Below are 16,103 nucleotides of genomic sequence, written 5' to 3' on the forward strand. Positions count from 1 at the left end.
TGCTGTTAATTAGGTAGCAGAGACCAGCCACTTCCTACCACATCCTCAAGCTCTTGCAGCAAGAGCAGGCACTCCTTTAGCTGCTGTCCTTTGGGGATGAGAAGGAGGCAAGGAGGCACAAGTCAGAGCCTACAGAAATGCAACAAGCTGCAGGAAGCATCTTTCCTTTGCAAGGGAACAGGCACCTGATGGGCTCCCCAGCCAGCACTTATCTATGTGAACCATTTGTTTCCTCCCCAAGCTCTCAGCTTGCTGTGACACATCACCCGTTCCCCTGATTGCGAGCAAAATGAGTCAGATGGGTCCCAGCCTTGCACCCACTCAGAAGCCCTCTATTTCTACTCTGCTCCTCAGTGCCACGCCAGCAGAAAGCTCAGCCTGGGGACTGTGCAGGACCACAACTGCCTTAAAAGCTTGATACAGGTCCAGACTCACACATGCAGTTTGCCCTTCATTCTGGAGAGCTCCAGTACACTCCTGCATGAGACGCATTACAGCTCACACTGGCAACAGCACAACCAGACAAGCAGCCACTGGGACCAAGGCAATACCTATGAAATGTACCACAAATGGACTGAAGGGGCACATTCCCTTGAGTCACTGGTCCAAGTGGCAGCTTGGGACATGTCTGCTGCAGCCTGGGGAGATCCTGCACAGTACCATGAGGACACCACAGAGACAGCATCTCCTCCTCTAGCTCTCAAGCAGAGTCTTCCATAGCGCTGCACACAGTACACGACCTCTCAGTTAAAGCGAGGACCAAATAAATTTTAAAAAGCTTTTTTTTTTTTCTGAGTCCTGGCAGCGTGGAAGTCAAACACTGTTTTTCAAGCTGTTCCCAGAATGAGACAGAGCCACATGTATCCACAGGCACAGCCAATCTGCATCTGTACAGCCTTGTTCCCACCACCTTCATTAGCACATGCAGAGATGTGCATCCTTCTCTTGTAGAATAGGATGCCAGGGACCAAAATCACCAATATTACCTTCTGGACCACAGACCTCTGTGCCCAGGGCCACACCACGGTGGCTGGGACCACTCCTGAGAGTCCTCAGAATGTCTAGGGGCTTAAATGAGACCCAAGCCAGCTGCTATCCAACCCAGTGTGATCCATGACACTTTGAGTTGTCAGTCTCTCTCTTCCTCCCTGTTCGGGTGTTACACAGCATCCTGCACTATCAGCCTTGAGCTTTGAGTCTCGATCCCCAAAATTGCTAGGACTCATTCCAAAAACAGACTAATTGGAGGAATTTTCTTCAGACTGATAATGCCTAAGCCCTACAAGGTCTTTGACTTGTTTCCAGAGTTTTCCCTGCAATCAAGATGTCCCTAAATACATTTCTTGTTTGCATAATTCTATTAATTTTAAGTGAGAACTGAGACTTTTAAGCAGTCCTTGATTACAGTTGCTGGAGGTTTGCAACAGACACCCCAAATCCCAAGGTTTGCTCTTAAACCCTTGTGAATTATTCTAGTCCAGCCTTGCCAGCTGCTCTTCTACCCAAAAGGCACCTTCCCTTGAGAGCAGGATAGTAGAAGAAGGGAAGAAAGCTGGAAAACAGCCATTTCTGGGACTACAAATGAAATCAGGAGGAACAGTCCCAAAAGCCTCTCTTAGCCTTGGCCACCAGCAGCAGCTACTCGTGAAGCTCCCACCAAGTGAGAGCCAAAGGAAGAGACACATTTATCCTGCCTTGCTAGATTTTATGCCAAGCTTGTCAGCAAGGCAGGCTCGGCTTTGGCTGCCCAGCAAATGCAAACCTCTCCTTTGTGTGGCTTTCTGGACACCTCCCGCTGCCCTCCCTAAATCCCAAAGCCAGCAGCATCCCTTGCAAGGTGCACACCATGCCAGAGGCAGCAAAGACGTACTCCTTGCAGCCTCCTGGCCCCAGGCCTTCTGCCAACGCCATCCCAACATGGGGCACGCAGGCAAAAGAGCTGCCAGAGGAATCCACACCAAGCGGCGCTGAGCACGACCTTTCTGCTGTACAATGGTAACCTGAATCCTAAATACTGGATTTCTAGGCACGCATTAAAGCCATGAGACAATGGAGACGGCGAGGCTGGGGCTGGCTGCAAGCCAGCTCCATGCCGGCCCCGCCAGCGCCCGATGTTTCCCATTTCCTTCTTTTTTCACCATGGCAGATAAGCTAAGTCCCCCTAAGCCAGGAGGCAGGTGCATGCACGAGCTCACCCCTGACTTGGGGACTGTGCGTGACTCACCCCCCATAGAAGGTGGATGCCCAAGAAGACCCAGAAAGGTGGTTGCTTTCCTTTCTCCCTCTCTCTCTCTCATATGAGCATTGCTTCTCCTTTAATTGGTTTCATTCATGGCGGCCCTTTGCTAAATGTAATTATGCCAGGCTCTCTCCATCTGTCTGCGTTCAGGAAGAGACATCGCTCTCACTGTTTTTATCTTCAATCTTTATTTCTGCATTAATCCCCGTTCTGCAGCTCACATGTACAACAATGTCCAGGACCTCCTGAGGACATACAGACACATAATGAAGAGCAGGATTTGTCCCTGGGTCTCTCCTGGCTGGAGGACATTTTTTCACAGGGAAAGCCCCATCCCTCAGTCACTCTGTAATATCTACATCTCTCAATGACACCTCCACAAGCCAGTCCTTTTGCAGACACTCAAGAGTTGTCTGTGAGCCCAGGCAAGAGGAGACGGCTTGATTTTGTCTGCATCACAGAGATGTCTCTGCCCTGTCTTCCCAAGCCCGGTACATAAAGGTAGCAAGATGTCTGCTTAGGTTGACATGGACCGCTTTTCACATGGAGACAGCATTCAGTCCCAAACTACCACACTCATTTTCCTTCCCAGGAATGCAGACAGGGTGAACACGGCTGAGCACAGGGATTAACAAACCTCAGCTCTGCAAGGGCAGCCCATAGCTGCATAGCTGAGGCTGCAAAGCGCCCAACACACCCAAAAGGATTTCATCCCTGGGGATTCATTACCCAAGGTCCTTACACCTTCCTCAGCCAGCGTAGGTAGATCTTGGGGGAAAACACAATGCTAAAGGAGCTGTTGGTTTATCGAGAGACCAAACCCAGTGACACAGACCCTGGGCAACCAAGCACCATCTGGTGACCGCCGGCTCCCGACACAATAGCCCACGTTGGCATGTTTATGATAGAGACCAGAGGCGGATTCCCATTATCCCCATCAGATCCTGTGATGTGGTTTCAGGAGAAGGACCATGAGAAGCAGATGGGATGGCAGAAGAGAAAAGAACGCAATGAGACAGACAGACAGGAGAGATTTATATGAAGCTAAAGCACATACCCATAAACATGGGATAAGTAAATAGCATGTAAGTATGAAATTAAATGCAGGGAATCCATGGCATCCAGTAATCAGTCAAATATCTCCTTTACCTCTTTTTCAGTTTATCATCGGCATTTTAAAATGAGATATTTATGCCAATAAGTAAGCCAGTTGTATATTGTAACCCTGCAAATATTGGCTTGGATCTGAGAGATTCGTCCCGACAGACAATTCATTTTTACAGTTATTTTTGGACTCCCGGCTTTCGTGGAACACCGGCTCTCTGTGTTGGATTTTATGCCCCTGAAATGTATTTACAATGCATGGCATCTGTATTGTGCATTACACACTTAAATCATTGCATTTCATTCATCGCTTGTAAAAAAAAATATTGCAATATCCTGAAGCTCTGAATACTCAAATTCAAAATATAACTGCTGCATTTTCAGAGTAATGCTATAAAATAATGCTGTATTTTTAGATAAAGGAGGGAAAATTGATCATGAGGAACATGGATTCCCAAGATCTGGGAAGAAGGGGAGTTTGGATTTCACACCACGATAAATGGGTAAAAAAAATAAAATTAAAAGCTGAAAAACCCACAAAGGTTTATTTTCTAAACAAGAACATGGAAACATTTTGTCACTTAAACAAAGGGAGGAGGGCGGGGGAGGCTCCGCATCCTTGGCTTGCTCTCTGCAATGGACAAATACTATCAGAAACAAAAAGCATGGCATAGTTAGCAGGAGCTCAGCGCTTTAGAATTAATGGTATGTATTTAAGTTCCTTTTAGGGGAAGCCTTCTGCAATTGGGGGGAAAAAATTTCTTGGTTTTAAAGGCTTCTGTCATTGTTGCCCACAAGCAGAAGAGAAAGGCGCTTTCTTTGTCATCCGGGGGTTTATGGCAACACCTTAATATGTCCTTTTCATAGGTGAAGCAAGGCACACAAAGCAGCCGCATGCCAATGCGTCCCCCCCGCCACCAGCAAAATAAATAAATGGAGGAACGCGGGGACGGCGGCCGTCGTAATCCCTCGGCAAAGAGGCAGCGAGGATGGTCTGGCGGGGTAAATATCGCACGTCTCCTGCCAAACCCCGCGTGGGCTATTGTCCCGCCACCCCTTTTAGATGTCATTAAGGATTTTTCGCATACAACCAAACGAGCGGAGGGGATGAACGCACTCGCTTCTTCCCCACCAGTTGGGGAAGCCATGACGAGGCGGCTGGGAGCCGGCGCAGGAAAAACACAGGGCAAATTAGGAAGTATGTTAATTCAGTTAATATCACAGAGGGGCTGGCGGGCGGTGGGGGGGAGGTGTGTGCGCAGATTTTCCGCCCGAGGAAGGAGGTGGCAGAGAAAGAACTGGGGCATGCCAGCTCCCGTTATTGTTCTGCCTTCATCGGTAATTAGCAAGATAAGGAGGGGACGGCGTGAGGGAGGCAGCGTGGCGAGGACAAGGCAGCGCTGCACCCCACCTCATGCCCATGCGGCCATCTTACAGGCGGCGCTCGCCTCCCGCAAAATGGCCGCCGGGGCCCACACTGCCTCAGGCCCGCAGCTGGCCCATCCCAGCGGGCTCCCCTCCGCCAGCCCCGAGGCAGTGGGCACCCAGGAGCAGTGGCAGCCAGTAAAGGGGGGCCCCAGGAGAAAAGAAGTTGCCATGGTGGACCAGAGTGCGCTGGCGAGCGGCCATCTTAGCCCGGGCCCTGCTCACGGTGCCAAGGCGCTGGGCACGCGGCAGTCCCACAGCTCTCTCCCCAGCACTCCTGGCTGGAACAATCTTGGAACACTTCTTCTTCACCAGGCAGCACACATTGTCTGGGCCCTGCCTGTGGCCACAGAGATGGCTGTGCCCTTGCCATGGCTTTACTGTTGGACACGAGCGGGCGTACCCCACACAGGCAGCTGCCTGCCTCACTGTGTCCCAGTGAGTTCTGAAGGCTGCCAGGCACTGGAGTGGCCCTGGAAGACATAGCCTGGACAGATAGAGCATTCCGAGAGCTACAAGGCAAGATGTCACCTGTCCAGCCATCAGAGAGTGAGTTATAGGCACATTAGGCCTTTCTCCTGGTCAAAACAAAATAAATCCCAAACCAAAACTGCAGCGATATCAGTAAAGAAGACACGAGCTTCCTAAACCTTAATTTAACACAAATTTAAAACAAGGTCAGTTATAAAATGCATGGTTACACAGACGACACAGACAAAGCTACAGATGCATTTCTTACTCTTTGGGAGCTTTACAGTGGACACAGCAGTGCTGCTTAGTTCTCCAACTAAGCAACACCAAATACCAACAAAGGAGCCCTCCTCTCTGGTCTTGGGCTGCCCTCAGGACAAGACCAGCAACTACTGACACTAAAGCAGTATTTGGGAAGCATTTCATGTGTCTTTAGCTATGATGGGACTACTTCAGACGGTGCAATGGGCACACAATGCACGTTGAAAATTCGGCTTCTGCTCCAGTACTCTGTGGAGAACCAGAGGGTGATTGCAACTGCATGCAGGCAGGGCCATGTTATACATCTCAGCTAGACATTGAAACATAAGGGATGGCAGGCTAGCTGCTCCGCTCCAGGGTTGTCTACACGGAAAACCACACCATTATAATGACAGCACTATAGGTCAACTGCTGCTGCTCCTCGCCACGCTGGTGCACATCTTCACTCTTAAACTGGCTTTCTCCAGTTTAGCTTAAACTGCTTCCAGCGTGGCATCACTGGTATACAGGAGAGTCCTGCATTCTGCTAAAGCCAATACCCACGGAGGTTGTACGAGTACAGCTCCTTGCTTTAAAATCCGCCCCCCAACCGTACGTCTGTAGCTAGACCTGCCCTTCGGCTAACCTTTCTGTACTCCACACACTCCTGGGCTGTTCACAGTGCCCGTGAAACACTATTACACCCTGCTTCCCTTGGGTGCTAATCCTGCTTGTCAACCCAAAGGCAGAAGCAGACGGTGGCTTGGCATTTTGATTACGTTGTGATCTGTTTGAACCTTCCAGATTCTTTTGATGTCTGTGCAAATTTGAAAGGGGGAGCCTTCATCCCCCACAATGAAACTCTGCTATCGCATGGTGAACCATCTCGGGACTCCTGTGTCCATAGCCATTGCTAGATTTGAAGCGGGGAGGGGAGTTGCAGCTCCTCCAGGAAGAGTCTGAATTTCAGACTAACCAGTTCTGGCCCTGAGCAGAGAACACTACAGGGACAGCGTGTTGCTCTTCAAACAAATGCATGCGTAGGGGAGTGTGCGCATGCACAGAGACACCAGATTTATACAAATAGATGCATTCATAGGAAAATGCAAATAGCATCCTCTTCCATCCCAGGCTCCCTTCGAGCTCCTGACATCCCAAGGTTTCAGAGGAGTACAACGGAGCCTCAGATCAAACATTAGCCCTGCGGGGGTTCCCTCAGGGAAGCAGCCATGCACTGGGGTCTTTTCCCCGCTTCCATGTGAGGTTTCCCGACCCGGCCTTCCGTGGGTGCTCAGTTCTGACACGCGTACGACACGCGCGCGCGCATGCAGAGCCTTGCTAAAAGGTGCTCTGGGAATTGAGCTCCACTTCCTCTTTCTCCTGAATCAATTGTCATAAACCAGCTTTTGTTTTATTTTTAACAAAGCGACAGAAATAATCTCCACACACAGCCCCTGACACTCCCACGGCCCTGTCCTTTAACAGAACAAGGTGTCCAGGGCCCCTGAGGACATGGGCACAGGGAGACATCAGGGTAAGAAAGACCAGGAGAGGCTGCTTTCTACACTCACAGAAATCCCCTGCTCCTCTCTTGAGCCCATTGCTTGGCAGGCAGAGAGGTAGTGGGATGGGAAGGGGACTGGATGGTGGGCAAGGCACTTCCAACCTCTCCAACCCAATCTCCAGTTGTTCCCTTCATCCCCTACCCACTGGAGTACCCACTCTCAACCTGCATTTTACCTTGCACTCTGTTCCTCCTGCTCTTCAGTGCCAGCAAGAGGTGACTCCTGCAGCACCATTGCAGCAATCAATGGGCTGATGTGCAACCTGTGACAGCCTGAGCTCTGCCTGCCTGTGGCAAACCCCTGTCTCCAGCATGGCCAAGGACTCAGCTCTCCTCCTCCTCCTCCCATCCCACATACCCAGGTTCAGGACTCAGACACATATGGAGACATTTCTTGATGAAACCTATCAGTGGGTGAGTGGCAGCTGAGCAGGTACTGAGCAAGACGTGGGGCCAGACAGCAGCCAGGGGGGAAGGCAGCGGGTGGAGGGAACGTGCCTCGGGAGGAATACTCACAAAGGGCTGCTTTCATTAATAAAACATTCCCCCCTCGGTTGCCTTTTGATTTGGGTGTAAGAATTAACCCCATCTGCCCAACAGCACGCTACCTACCAAGTCATCTCTGCTGAGGAAGGCTGTCTGACGTGTCTGCTCAATTGCCTGGCTTCTCACTGCCCGTGTTTCTTGGCAGCCCAGACCCTCCAAACATCTCACCAGCCTTGCTGGGTCTATGGAAGAGATCCTCTTCCCACAACATAGATTAGACCCAGTGAAAATAGGCTTAGTGAAAAGACCATTTCACTATTAATGCCACCCCTCCACAAGCCCCCCCCCCCCCCAGCTTCACACTCTCTCACAACCAGAAAGATTATAACAAATCCTGGTCACCTTTTGCCCCTGCTAACTACTGCTCCAGTCTTTGCACCACATGCCTTCTACCACGAGCAGAGAGCTGGGCACAGGGAGTACTTATATATATACACACACATCTATCTAGTCAGCACTGGAGGTGTTCAGCTGCACAACACACATCTCCCTGCACAGCATCTCGCCTTGTCACAACACCCCAACCCATCCCTCTCTGCTGTAATTGCAGCGCCTGGTCCTTGGGCATCAGCAGAAAGTTGCAGCAAATCCTGCGTTGGTTAAAGCACAATCTGTCCATTCAGAATTGGTGGGGGGTTGCTTTTAAATCACTGAGACATTTCTATTCCCTTTCTGTTTAAAGTAAAACCGAGATGCAGAGATGCCTTCGAACCGACAGCCCCTTCATTTTTCCAGAGGTGTGTTTTAATGAGTGACTCGCCTTCCAAAAAGGGGCCGGCAAAGGGGAAGGACGGCAGATTCTCCACACAAATTCAATAGCTGGTAGGTTGCCATGGGCTAAAGCATTTCTTTGCACACATGAAGGGAAGGGACTCCAGAGCACTAAGGGTTTTGCCTCCCATGAGTTATAGCTCTACCCTTCAAGAGCGGAATAAATGCTTTATCCCATTGCAGCCTGTGATGTATTCTACATAGATGGATTGATTTCCCCTATTGTTCTTAATAAATCCTGGCGCATGAAGAAACTCACTGCACAGCCATTTTTCCTGCCTTGTTCTAACTTGCAGGAGTAATAAGGGTCAGATGTGACTGCAGTGGGAAGCAAAGGCCGTATGCGAGGCAGTGCTTTGTGGGATGCAGTGGGTGTGCTTGCAGAGGCTTGGTGGGTGCAGGCAACCAACTCCCTTTTCCCTGTTTATTCCTCCTTTGAGTCGAAGCTGAGGAAAAAGGGAACCACGGCTGGGTACCACGGCACTGGTGTGGCTCTGACAGGAGCAGCTACTGCTAAGCTGAGCCTGCACAAGCCTCCAAGATGTGCACAGGGAAAGGCAAGGCTCTGCCCCTCTCTCACTTGAGCTCTCAATTGTGAGAGATAAATACATATACTGTATTGTCTGATAAATGCAGGGCTGAGCACTGCACCACTGTAGAGCCTTCCTAAGCACACCCAGCTCTCCGTTGTGCCCTGTCCATCATGGACACCGTCCCTGCCCATGTCCCAGCTGAGAGGTGTCCACACCACCAACACAGGGGCTCCTCTGGCTTTTTGTTTGTTTGGGGTTTTTTTAAACCAAAATGCCAAACCAACCCGCTTCTCAATGACTCCCAATGACACAACTCAGAGCCCCAGATTGTTGCTAAAAGGTTCTCTCCCTCCCTACCATGTTTTCTACTCACAAGGTTGACACCCACCCTCTTTTACTGCTATAGGAGGGTGTTTGCTGGACACAGCTTCACTGGTGTCCAGCAAGGAAGCACTGCTGGGCTCCAAGAAGCAGGTGGCTCTGCACAATCCTGCCTTGGCCACCTGCCTCCAGCTCCATCCAGGCTCCCTGGATTATCGCTGCTGGTCTTCTCTAGCAGCAGCTAACAACTGGCCCTGTTTCAAAAGCCTGGCTGGGAATTTGGCTGTTGGAGAGAGGGAGGGATCAGGTAAAAAAGCTGGTCTCCCATGCATGAGTTGGACTCAATCCTTCAGCAAGACTTCCAGGGACTCACCTCTCCTTGCTCAGGTGGAGACGTCCCAGCCCTTCCCAAGGCATCCCACTCCACGAACTCTCAGTCATGTCTGATTAAGGAAAAGAGAATTTGTCTCAATTAGAAAGAGGTTCCCATATGCATGGACGGATGTCAAGTAATTACCGCATGTCACTCACGTTTGGAAAAGAGACCTTAAATTTGGGGCCGTGCAAACTTGCACACACAATTGCAAGTGAGTTACAGACTTTGGCATGCTCCAGAGCTTACGTTGTGTGGATGCTTTCAAGCCCATCCCTCAGCTGACATACACCCAGCCCGTAAAATACAGCCAGACACGACCCCGTTCTCTAATAAGGAAATAAAGCCGAGTGGACCTGCATTGCCAGACCCCAGACAGCAACACTGTCTCTTTAATTTTCTCCCTGGCTATCTCATCCTTTGCACAAACTCTTTCCTCCCCGTGGCTTCTTCCAGCCTGGTGGGCAAAGTGGGAAAACATCATTAGGGAGGAAAAATAATTTAGTTTGTTAATCAGTATCCAGTGGTGGGAAACAAGAAAGACAGAGAGCTGGGCTGGCGGTTAGGGCTTAGGAAGGGCCAGCACAAAGCCCACCATTCATGACATCTGGGGCTGGGATTCTCATTGAATTAAACAGACACAAAGAGCAGAGGCATTTCATGCTCTCTTCACAAGAATTATCATATCTCCCTGGCACTAGGAAACCTTCAGCACGGGAGAGGGGGAGAGAGAGAGAGAGGGGAAAGCGGGCAGGCTGGGTAGAAATATGGGGCAGGGTAGAAGAGGCTTTGTTCCAGGGTTGGATTTATGGATGGGATGCGGCGCGTTGCTTTGCAGGGAGAGACAGGGCCCTGCCGCGCTGGGTCTAATAAGAATCAGCAAATGTGAAACAGGGGGCCCCTGTGTACCATGAAGCAGGGAAACCCACGTTTGACAAGCCAACAGAATAACCGCTCGCGTCTCAAGGCTGTGGAAGGATGCTGACGTTCCTACGAGATGTGTCGTCTTGTGTGTGTGTCAGCGAGGAGGGGGAGAAGGGGAGAGGCGAGGAGTATAAACAAGAGACCAGGCAGCATCGTTCAGTCATGAAAATTAATTAGCTGATGTGCAAACCATGGCTGCCTCTTCCTACTGCCCTGCAAGCATTCCCCATAAAGCTATGGTGTGTGCAGAGCCTGTGACTGGGAATGACAGGGGCAGATTAGGCAGCTCCTCGGGACACAAGCCTGGCAGCAAGAAACCCACAGCCCGTGCAGAAAAGGTGAGGAGGGGATGATTAGTGTCCTTGGGGAAGGGGCAGAGCCCAGGGACCAGAAGAAAGAGAAAAGGAAGAGACTGGGCACCAAGCTGAGACCAGGAATCATGTTGCTGCAGCAGCATAAATTGGGGTGGATCTCAAAAACCAGCCATTAAAAAACCAGGGGCTGGTGGACAGCAAAACCTCTTAGGGTTTAGATCACAAACTCTCTGGGGCAGGAACTGTCATCTCCTGCAGGCTCACACCATGGAGGCCTGTCCTTCTTGGTCTCTGGGCATTACCAGAAGATCTACTTTAAATACTAATTGCTCCATGATCAAGACCTGTGAGCTGCTGGGAGGCTCCCTACAGCATTACCTGTGGGAAGAGGGGATAGATCTCTGACCTCACATCCCCAGGGTAATTTGACCCTGTGCACTAGTGCCACAAGCAAATATTACTACCCAGTGATGAAGATGAGCAATTCCTGACCAACTTCATATATCCCATCCCCAAGCTTTCAGATCCTACTATAATATCATATTTGTTCTTTGGCTAGAACAACCACAGAAGAATGAAGGTGCCTGGGAAAAGGAAAAAAAAAGGGGAATGAAGGGATGCAGAAAGTGATCGGCAGGGAAAAAACAGAGAAGACTCTTTGACATGGAATGTGCACAGTGAACACAACATGCTGGAAACAAAGGGATGCAGGGAGAGAGGAGAGGCTGGGATGGGCATCTCGGCAGACATGTAGGTAAAAGTTGAAAAGGAAGCACTAATTAGCACCCAGACCATCACTTTCCATTAATAGCTTGTCACCGTTTCCTTGATGTTGCTGAGAGCAGGGAAGTTGGTATGTGTGATGCTTACCTGTCTCTATCTCATTAACAGAAGTGAGGGTGAGAACAGATGTTTATTGCCTGCATTCAGATAGACAGGCCCTTTGCTGAACTGAGAGGCAGGAGAGAGGGGGAAAGTTATGAAAGAGATGATCATGAAACACAAGGCAAACCCAAACAATGGAAACCCAAACGCAGGACACTGGGATACCTGGGCCGATCCAGAAACAGCCCCAGGCAGGTATCAGGTTCCAGGAATTCTGGAAACACAAAACTGCTCAGTCAAATAATTATAACCCAGGGCAAATACACTGCCAGCTGGGGGAGAGTGCTCTGGTATTGGCACAAGGTATGTGCAAGGGGCTGTCACTGCATTATACCTGGGAAAGTAAAACAAAGGGCTGCTTACTTTCCAGACTGATTTGCTCAAGGTGTCCACTCCACTCAAAAACAGACAGCCAAGCATCTTACTGAGAGCCAGAATGGAGATACCCACCAGTAAACAAAGGAAAAAAAGAAAACAAAAAAGTGCTATTTCAGGCAAAGATGAATGTGCTTTGCATATAATCACCTTTGGAGTAATTCTTCCAGCAGCTAAAAAAGAGATTATCCTTCCTATGTAAAACACAAAGGCCTCTCCTTTCCCTCCAACATGTGGAATGGCTCCTGACAGTGACATGGGAAAGAGGGAGTGTGCAAGGCAAGGCAAGACAAGGCAAGGACGCCAATCAGCGAGTAACCTGCGAGCTGGTAGCACACGTCTGCTGGTGCGCTGACGGGAGCCTGCATGTGTGTGCACATTCCTAGGGACACCCTCGCTTCCACCAGCACAAAAATTCACTACGCAAGCCAAAGGTTCCTCCAGAGCAGGAGCCCAAACCTCCTTAGGAGGGAACGAGGGAAAACCAAAGGCAAAGAAAACATCAAGGCAGGGACTGAAGGAACAAAGGCTTCCCCCCTTTCAGCTTGGAGACATCTTCTTGGCCATTTAGCTCACATCAAGTGTAGGCTCTGTTGATTCCCCTACCTATTCAAACGAACACTTTCAATAGTCTGATAGGTCTTTTCTGCTCTACAGCTTCTCTACCCCCGTGTTTGACGTCCCCAGCCAATGCAGTTAATGCCACATGCAGAAATAGTGCCCTGAAGAGCCCTCACCTAGATTGCGTGGTCAAGCACTTCAAAGTTAGGAAGTGTCCAATTTATGGCTGTCCATGCAACCTTAATTCCACCTCGCTGTGCAGCCACTCTGGACAGGAAAAGAGGGAGTGAGCTAAAAATAGGCTGTGACCGTGTCGTCAGCCTCGTAAGGGCATGGGCAGGGAGAGGCTGAATTAACGTCTCATGGTCAGAATGAAATCAGGTACCCCCCGACTTGCCAGCGCCTGCTTTGGTGCCTTCAACCATGTACATTTTTAATATACAGAAATCACGTGCATTCTAAACATACAGAAAAATGCATTATTTATAGCTAATAAATAATAGATTGTTTATATAAGCAAAAAGAAAAACAATTGTAGGCAAGTGTAACAAATTCCCCTTCCTCCACCCCGCACCCATCCCTGCTTCATCCTGTGCGGGCAGAGAGATTTCAAGCCCCAAGCCTCGGCACAGATTTCTGCCACTATGAAATACAGGACTAATGTTATCTGGCAGCGGCAGAAGGCTGCTCTCCCGGGGCCGGCGGAGAAGGGGACTGCTGGAGCTGGCAGTGCCCAGGCCAGTGCACCCACATACCCTTCACTTTTTCCTCCTGGCACCAGAACACGGAGGAGTTTTCTCCCAGGAGAAGGGTCTGTGCTGGAAGGATATGACCTAAAGGTGGAAAGGGGTGATGGAGCTGGCTGTGAACACCCTCCCACCTTCCCTGGCTGGTCCAGAGCTCTGCAGTGAAGTGGTGGGAGTCTACGGTTTCACCCTGCTCCTAATCTGTTATTATTATTCCAGGGAAACAATAAATTTTAATTTCCCCCCCCCCCCCCCCAAGAGGCAGGCGAAGGGAAATCGTGATTCTGAACAATTCATAATTCAGCTAAACCTGAAAGGAATTTAAGGGACAAAGAACAGGCATTTCTCGACTCGAAGAGCTTCCCCCAGACGAATTTCAAGGGCCCACAGCAAACAATGGGAGTGTCAGAGGTTCTCAAAAAGAAAAAAAAGTTCAAGAATCTTTACAATAAAAAGTGTTAGGCAACACAGAGGTCAGAGCCAGCTCCTCCTATAATAAATAGCACGACTACCCTACATTAACTATAGGAGACATTTTAATGCAGTGCCTCAGCTTCGTGCTAATTATACTTTTTCACCATATTTTGAACCTAAGAAAAAATGTCATCAGTTAATTATAACAGATGAGGGAGTGTGAAGACTTCCTCAATAAATAATGCCTTGATATCTCATATCCAACAAGCTGCGTGCTCTGCTCTGAAGGTGCCCAGAAATATGTCCTCTCAGGAAATATATCAAGAACTGATGGTCCCATAAGCTGGCTTTGTTTCCAAGCCTTGATTTTCAGCCCAATAATTAAGTGATTTTTATGGATTGGGGAGAGTAAAGGTCGTGGGACTGCTGGAATGGTGCCAGAGAGAGTCAATGTTTAAAAATAAATAAATTCCTAAATCAAAATGAGATACAAGAGACCTCAACAAATTCCCCCCACGGCTGCACAGGTGAGCACACAGACACAATTTGGTTTCTGGACCCATGTCCCATCCTTCCTGCATTTGTGGCATCTCCACGGGCATCTGGCCTGCACTGAAAAAGCCTGGTTTTAATGAAACCAGGCCACTGCTGCCAGCATGCCACCAGGAGCCAGCCACTGCTGTCCACCTACCCCGAGGAGGAGGAAGAGCGCCGTGCCCCTGCTGCTGTGCCACCCTGGGCGCTGCCCCCGGCTGCACCCATCCCTGCCGAGGCTGCTGGGCATCCGGGTCCTTACGAGGTTCCTCGACTAAACCATCTTTCTTTCAGCTCCCTTCTCCACCTAGCACCCCTCACTTCCCCCTCTGAAGAGCGGGGATTTGGCGTGGGAAAGATGTCTTTGGGCTTTTCACAAATCCAGTATCCCCTTGAACCAAAACCAATTAGCCTGGCCCAAGGTCCTGCCATTGAAGGACTGTCCCTTCTTTTCAAACCCCCGCGGGCTCAATTGCTCTAAGGAGCCTGGATGTGAATGAGCAAAGCCCGCTTAAAGTGGTACTTAAGGCCAGACCAGGGTGAAGGAAAAGAGAAAGCCTCTATAGGAACAGCAAGCTGAGTTTCCAAGAGACAGCTAACTGCCGGAGATTGTGTTCTTTTGCTCCCCCCATTTTCTTTTTTGTACCCCCTCTCCTTAGCTTTCGAGGCAAACGCTCCTAACCAAACCTGAGCCCCTGAATAAATATTAGAAAACACGAAAGCCAGAACCTGGTCCTGACTCTTTGTGGATGCCGGGAGCCCGCCTGTGGGAAGTGTGATGGCCCGGCCTCGTATGCAAGCTCTGGTCACAAAATGTGCACTCAGAGGGACAGAGGGATGGTGAGAAGCCTGAGATGATGTTTTTCCAGTTTGGATTCTGGCAAACACCTTTTCAAGGTGACCAGGCTTGTGGGCACGAAACACCAAAATCCCCGACCTGGACAGGGTGTCTCCCTGGACCGTGTGTTGGGGAAGCCAGCGTGGGCAGCCTCATGTCCATCTTATGCTGGTGGACCCTGGTGACACCCAGAGACTCAGGGCGACTGAGGGGCTGCAGTGTGGCAGCAGCAGGGCCAGGGTGACACGCAGTACCCACACCATGAACGGTGTGTGTGCACCACCTCGTGCCAGGAGCCCCAGTGCTGATGCCAAACCAGCACCTTCCCTCCAGCCAGACACATGAGTGTTCCCAGCAGGCAGTGATCCCTCCCTGGTGGACGAGCAGCACCCATCCATGGCCACAGGTTGGATGGACCCTCCAAGCTCCTCGGCTCTGCCCTTCCTCCGGCGGCACAGACAAAGCCAGGGCAGAGCAGCAGGTAAGGGGAGGCTCTGTCTGTTTGCATCAAGGGTGCAGGGAGGGCACGGGAGCCAAGAGAGACAAAAGAAATGGCTGAGCCCAGCCTCAAGAGTGGAACTCGGCATTGCCAGGCCGTTCCACAAAAATGCCCATTGATGGGATTTCATCCATAACCAAGCGTGCACGCTCACACTGCCTGGCTTCCAGGGGAGCTCCTTCAAACAGCAGGGCCTGAACAGCCCCTTCTCCACCTGACCCCGAGCCCTGGTGAATTTGGCTTCCCCAGGTATTTGGTATAAACCCCCTCCATCTCATGCACCAAGCCAAACCCACTGCATGGCGGACAAGTTTTAGGAAAAGGAGGGAAATCCTGAGCTGGAGCACGCGATCTCCCAGGGCATCATTTCCGTGGGGTGAAACCCGCAATCTATATTTTCCATTCATCCCCCAATGGCACATGCTG

General features: G+C 50.3%; 1 long non-coding RNA gene across 1 annotated transcript in view; it reads right to left on the reverse strand.

Annotated features, from left to right (window-relative positions):
- Positions 1-16,103, reverse strand: part of LOC119705133 — a 36,254-nt gene that overhangs the window by 15,871 nt on the left and 4,280 nt on the right. Inside the window, exon 3 of the long non-coding RNA XR_005258151.1 lies at positions 9,588-9,657. This is a non-coding gene — a long non-coding RNA (uncharacterized LOC119705133). The remainder of the gene's footprint in view (positions 1-9,587; positions 9,658-16,103) is intronic.

Source organism: Motacilla alba, chromosome 10, assembly GCF_015832195.1.
Source record: "Motacilla alba alba isolate MOTALB_02 chromosome 10, Motacilla_alba_V1.0_pri, whole genome shotgun sequence".
Lineage (NCBI taxonomy): Eukaryota > Metazoa > Chordata > Aves > Passeriformes > Motacillidae > Motacilla > Motacilla alba.